General features: G+C 41.6%; 1 non-coding gene across 1 annotated transcript; it reads right to left on the bottom strand.

Annotated features, from left to right (window-relative positions):
* Positions 1 to 2,764: 2,764 nt before the first annotated feature.
* On the bottom strand, positions 2,765 to 2,836 carry trnag-ucc. The gene has a single exon. It is a non-coding gene; the product is annotated as a tRNA-Gly (tRNA).
* Positions 2,837 to 6,825: the final 3,989 nt, after the last annotated feature.

Below are 6,825 nucleotides of genomic sequence, written 5' to 3'. Positions count from 1 at the left end.
TTAAAGTCACCAATAATGAAAAGATGCTCATATTTTGGTGTGATTTCAGCCAAGAAGTCAGAAAACTCATTTATGAAATCCTTAGACCGAGGTGGGCGGTAGACGAGTGCAAATAAAGTCTGAGGTGAATGTCCGAGTTTAAAGACGCTCAGCTCAAAGCTGGCGCGGGAAACTGGGATGGGCAGTTGTTTACAGTCAAAAGTTGATTTGAATATTGTTCAAAGTATGGGTATGGGTAAGTATGGGTTCAAAGTAAGTAATCCTCCTCCTCTGTCTCCACAGCCCCAGACCCTGCTTGTAAATAGTTCTATTTTCTTCACTGTAAATAAACATTTTTCAGTTATATTTGAGTCTGGTTCTGTTTTCCTCTCAGTCTGTTTTTATTTGGGCATCCCTCATTACAACAGAATGCTCTAGCCCGAAAGCACCCAGAACATGACTGAGAGAGAACAGTCCCAACACTCAGCAGTTATCCTCACAGGTTAAGCGCATCGACAGTCATGATGCGACCCTGCAACAAATCCTGGAACAGCAGAAAAGCAGCCAGTCAAACCTTCAGGAATTGGGAGGTATGGTTTTTGCTATAAATCAAAAATTATCCACTCTGTTTCCCACATCCCAAAGTGTTGCACCAGAGAACCCCACTCCTAGAGTCTCAACCAGAGATGTTGAGCCCTCGCCCAGTGAAATAATTTTCAGACCTTCTGATTTTATTTTTTTTTTCTGGTAACCTTGATCACTGTGGTGGTTTTATCCTGCAATGTCGTTTGGCTTTTAGTAGAGCACCACAAACGTATTTTTCATACGCCTCCAAAATAACTTGCGTCGTAAGTCAGTTGAAGGGAGACTATCTCCGATAGGCCAATGCCCACCTTTCATCTCGACCTGTCGAGACGCTAACTTTTGCCTGTTTCCTAAAGGACTTTGAACTTGTATTTGACCATCCACTCCAGCAAGAGGAAGCGGTGAAGCGCCTCCTGACACTGTGGCAAGGCAGAAGATCCGTCGCCAAACACGCCCTCGAGTTTCGGATTACAGCAGCTCAAACAAAATGGGAGGAGTTGGCGTTAAGGGGTACATTCCTTCTTTCTTTGTCCGATTATATAAAATCAGATTGCCGCCCGAGAAGAACCCAATAGTCTGGATGAACTAATAAAGTTGTAATGAGTAATAAAGTAGGCTACTCGTCTGGATAATCGCCGTCTGGAACGAGTCCGCGAAAGGAACTACAATCCCCAGAGAACTCCTGCTTCCGGTTTACGTCACACGTCGAAGAGCTCCGGTTACTACTCTGCCGGCTCAGCTTGTTTCTGGGGCACATTACACACAGAAAGAATCCAGTCATTCTACAACCTCTAACGAAGCCGAACCAGAACCAATGGAGATCAGACGAACTCGTCTAACACCGGAGGAAAAACGGGATTGTATAAATGCGCGGGCCTGCATAAATTGTGGTAAGCGCGTTGCCCATTCCGGGGAAACGAACATTCTCACCATTAAGGCAGGAGATCCTGGTGGGGAATTCTTCTTTTTCTCCTGCACCACGTTTGACTCTCTCGGTTAATATTTTGTCTAAGCAATGTCAACTCCCTGTTTCAGCACTCATCGACTTCGGGGCGGAACAGAATCTCATCAGCAGAGACCTGGTGTCCCTGCTAGATTTACCTACCCAGAACCTGCCGGCCCCAATGAGAGTTACTGGTATCACTGGACAGAATCTCACCCAGATAAACAACCAAATTCAAGACGTCCACTTTATCACTTCAGGAAACCACCATGAGCGGGTAGGTTCTTCATTTTTGATTCGCCCTCTACCCAACTTGTATTAGGTTTCCCTTGGTTAAAGACTCATAACCCCATGATTAATTGGGAGACTAAAAGAATTGAAAAGTGGAATTCTTTTTAAGTCATTGTTTACGGTCAGCCATTTCCCCCTCACCTAAAAAACAGGAAGTACCCGAAGAGACTGATTTGTCTAATATTCCGTCTGCATACCATTATCTCAAATCTGCATTTAGTAAGTCCCAAGCACTATCTTTGCCTCCTCATAGGCCTTATGATTGTGCTATAAATCTACTGCCAGGAGCTCCCCTCCCCTCAAGTAGATTGTATAACCTTTCAGGGGCCAGAAAAAGAGACCATGAAGACTTATATTTGTCACTGCCTGTCAGACCTGCAATAGAAGGAAGAGTGGACACAAACCACCCGCAGGTCTGCTCCAACCCTTCCCTACTCCTAGTCGGCCGTGGTCCCACATCTCATTAGACTTTATTACTGGTTTACCTCCATCAGCAGGCAATACGGTAATCCTCACTATCATCGACAGATTCTCCAAGGCTGTCCATCTTGTATCCCTGACCAAACTGGCCTTTGCTTTTGAGACAGCCGAGCTGTTGGTGCAACACGTATTTCGTATTCATGACATCCCTGCTGATGTGGTGTCTGACAGTTTATATCTCAGGTTTGGAAAGCTTTTTGTAATTCTTTGGGAGGGTCATCTAGCCTCACATCTGGTTATCATCCCCAGTCTAACGGCCAATCAGAGAGATGTAAGCAGGAGATTGAGTCTACCCTCAGGTGCATCATTGAGGAGAACCCATCTGCTTGGTCTCAACACCTGGTCTGGGTAGAGTATGCCCACAACATGCACAACACTTGCTCAGAGGCACCATGACATGTGGAGATGGCGAGGAGTTGAACAGTGACTTACTGGTCCCAGGTCAGCTGCCCTGCCTCTACAACATCTTGGCCCCATAGAATGGAATGCGCTGGCCGGGAATTGAACCCGGGTCAACTGCTTGGAAGGCAGCTATGTTACCCACTACACCACCAACGCAATGATTACATGTCTTGCTCAATGACACTGACATGTGGGCATAATGAACCTGCAACTTTCAGGTCCCAATTCGGTTGCCCTACCTCTACACCACCTCACTTTATTTTGTTGTTTTCAGTTGTGCTCATTTTAGCTGTTTTCGGCTCCTATTAGCTTCTTTCTGCTAATTTGACCTTTTTTGTTCATTTGCTTTGTTTTTAAATAATTTTATATAACTGAGAAAGTGATCTGGATGTGGAGGTACTCAATCGCTCTTAGTCTGACCCCTTCTCTGGACTCATGTTCGCTTTGGGGACCCTAACGGGGCCAAAAACCCAAGACTATGTAGCCCACAGGAACATGGGGTACTCAAACTCCCCCACCACGATAAGGTGGCGATTGATCGGAGGAGGTTTTTTTTTTTTTTTTTTTTTTTTTTTTTTTTTTTTTTTTTTTTTTTTGTCATTTTGTTTTTAAAGTGGTGAACCGGAGTCCCCGGAGAAAAGCCACTTCTGTTCGGGAGAAAACGGAAAACACCTGATGGAACCGGAACCTGAACCAGATGTCAGTGTGAACTGTCAAATAGTTTAAAGCGTTTATCTTTGCAATGCTGTGTAACATCACAATCATAAACTTGGTTCATACGGTCTGTTTTCGATGGTAAAGTTGTTCTCTCCTGAGTCAGTCATCCTTCGGCATGTACGTTGAATTAAATAGCCGAGCGAACCAGATTTTTTAATTTTTTTCGACTTCACCTCAAACGCTTTCTTTATTGCCTGAAGGTGCAGAATATTTTCGTCCGCGCCATTTTTCAGTTGGTTGTTTTCAGCTGTGGACACTCGCTCAGACGTGATTTCTGGCAGGTCTCCCAGCGTTGTTTCAACAACCTCAACAGGAGACTCCCTGATCGTAAGACCCTGATCAATGCTGCGTTCCAGTGGGTCCTTGGGGTGAACCTCTGGTTCCTCACTGGTTTGAACAGCGTCTTCTGGGCATGTCTGAGGCAACGCGATCTGTAATGTTGGGACACTGGCTTGTTGCTGCAGTTTTTTGTTTGCAGCATCTAGCTCCTCTGTTAATATTTTAACGTCGTATCTTAAATGAACAATTTGGAGACTTTTTTCATGCTCTCTTTCCTTACTTTTTTCCAGTTCGCTTTTTGTTTTCTGCAGTTCGGACTCAATCTGAAGGTTTGATTGAACCTCGTTCTTAATTTCGAAGGGACTCATCACAATATCTTCCTTTTCGTTATAAAAGCGATGAAGCTTTCTCTGCAGATGGTCGATTGTTGACATTGCATTGCTAAGCTCGATTTCAAGATTTTTTGGCTGTGATTCAGCTTCAGTGCTATTCTGACTAGCTATAGCAGCTTCCAAGTCTCGATTTAGCCTAGCATCCAACTTCCTCACAGGCATGGAGTTGAATTCAGTGTGTCTTTCTGTTTTCACCAACATTTCTTGAAGTTCAGCATTTGCCACTTCAAGCTGGGCGTTGGTTGCTTCAAGTCTGACGATGTATTCGTCGGCAGACTGTTTAAAAATGCGCACTTCTTCAAGCTCCTGGCGCAGGTCACGGGTAATTTTCTGGTGATTAACAGATTCCTTTTCAAAAATCTTTTGGCGCCGTAACCGTTTAATCTCTCTCTCAGCTTCACGCAGTCTTTCCTTCAAATTTATGTTTTCTTGAAAATGATCGACTGTATCTACGCGAATCGTTTTTTTCTTGAAATTCACGTTTTTTTGAAACTGTTCGTCTGTATGAACGCGAAGCAGTTTTTCCTTGAAAGCCATGTTTTCTTGAAACTGTTCGTCTGTATGAACGCTAAGCAGTTTTTCCTTGAAAGCCATGTTTTCTTGAAACTGTTTGTCTGTATCAACGCGAAGCAGTTTTTCCTTGAAAGCCATGTTTTCTTGAAACTGTTCGTCTGTATCAACGCGAAGCAGTTTTTCCTTGAAAGCCATGTTTTCTTGAAACTGTTTGTCTGTATGAACGCGAAGCAGTTTTTTCTTGAAATTCATGTTTTCTTGAAACTGCTCGTCTGTATGAACGCGAAGCAGTTTTTCCTTGAAAGCCATGTTTTCTTGAAACCGTTTGTCTGGCTCAACGCGAAGCAGAAATTGAGGATCTTTTTTCTCTGCGCTGAGCCGAAGATTTCTCTGGACATGCTTTCTTCTGCCGTGGGATTTTACCGCACTTGTCTTTTTGATAATGTTTCCCATCGTAAACTTTGCAAACAAATATGTTTTAAAGTACTTGGGCAATTGTGTACGTGTACTACTTTAACGTGGCAACGTATGGACTGAACTGTTCTCATGTTTGAGTGGGTGTATATATAGATTTTGATCAAAGGACTGTGATGTCATACTTTGATGTCTTACTGTGATGTCATACCTTAATGTGTTTTCATACACTTTGATGTCATAAAGGAGCATAACTGTGAATCATTGGGGGTGGAGCCTATTTCTTCTAAATCAAAGTATCATTCTTAACGCATATAGCTGTGGGTGGAGCCTGTCATTTCAAAAGAAATTGTTTGAAAAATAAATATTGAATGTTTTTGAAAAACCTTTTAAATACCTTTTAAAACAAGAGCTACTATTATTCTAGAAGCTTCTGTCAACAGTTCCGAAGCTAAAACATTTTTATTAAGCTCTGTTCTAGTGTTTGTTGAACATCTAGCAAATATATTGTATGTTTCAGTTTCTGCCCAATTTGTTTATTTTTAAAAGTTTATTTTTCCAACAAAATAAGCACTGAAATAAAGAAATTTCATGCAAAAGTTGCTACATTCATGAGGTTACTGAGCAAATTGTTTTTCTTTGAATCGACCCTTTGTTATGATGTGTAACCATAGCAACAGGAACGATTTCTATCAAACCAGCAGGGGGCGCTGTAGTGCATTGAAAACTGTGGTGGTGGCACCTTTTCTGTTCCAGCAGTAAAACAGTTTGTCTCTTGCAGACAGTATTTCTGTTCTTGCTGCAGGACTAGACTGAGGCTGGCACCTCTTGGTATTTGACATTAAACACATGATCTGATCCAAAAAGGACAGTCAGCGTGGAGGTGAAGTCCAACTGTAGAGAACCAGCCCAGTTTGACCAGTAACATGCACAGGGATGGAGAGAAGCTCACATGTATAGTTAGCTCCCTAATATTCATTTTTTTATGTAATATCCACTACTACCCACAGGAAATGAATACAAAAACATTTTATGGGAGCAACAAGAAACTTGATCGAACAGTTACGCTCATTCCTTTTGACGATGAGGAAGAGTGGACCAGAACCAGGTCTGAGGGATGAAGATTAGGGTCCAGTCAGCAAACAGGCTGGATGTGATAAATGTGTGTGGTGTGTGTGGGGGTGGCGTGCATGCGTGTATGTGAACAAACAAAGAAAAAACACTAGATAAAATTGTTGTTGTTGAAATTTAACTACCTCCAATGTATTTATTGTGTTGTTTGTTCCTTATTCCATTATTATTAAAAAAATAATAATTGGCGTTTAGGTACCCTTATATAATCTTGTTGCCCTGAGGCAACACACCAATATTCTCTGGGGTGGGGGGTACATTTTAAGATCAATATATTATCAGGGACCCCCAAGCCCCTAAAAATATGGGTGACACATTTTTTTCTCCTAAAATAAAAAGTCATGCCATAGAGGGTTAAATTTGAAAATATTTATTGTATAATTATTGAATTGTTTTTTTAAATCAGGCAAAATAAGGCTTCTAAAACTTGTGTAATACTGCCCTCTCGTGGTAATTAATTTGTATTACATTACGTCGGATCTCCTGTATGTATTTTTTTATCTTGCATAATTACAAATCATTTTACATAAGAGTCTGCATGACGCATATCTTATTTTGGATCATTAAAAGCAAAAACTCTACAACAAAAATGTAATAAATAAGACGCAATTTGAAAACACGCACATATTTAAACAGGCTATATTATTTAGTTTAATATAAAAAAAGGCAAATTGAATTTTAAAAATCTATAAGCGCTAC

The sequence above is a fragment of the Nematolebias whitei genome, chromosome 22, assembly GCF_014905685.2.
Source record: "Nematolebias whitei isolate Nwh7 chromosome 22, NemWhi1, whole genome shotgun sequence".
Lineage (NCBI taxonomy): Eukaryota > Metazoa > Chordata > Actinopteri > Cyprinodontiformes > Rivulidae > Nematolebias > Nematolebias whitei.
This window is presented reverse-complemented; position numbering and strand designations above follow the sequence as displayed.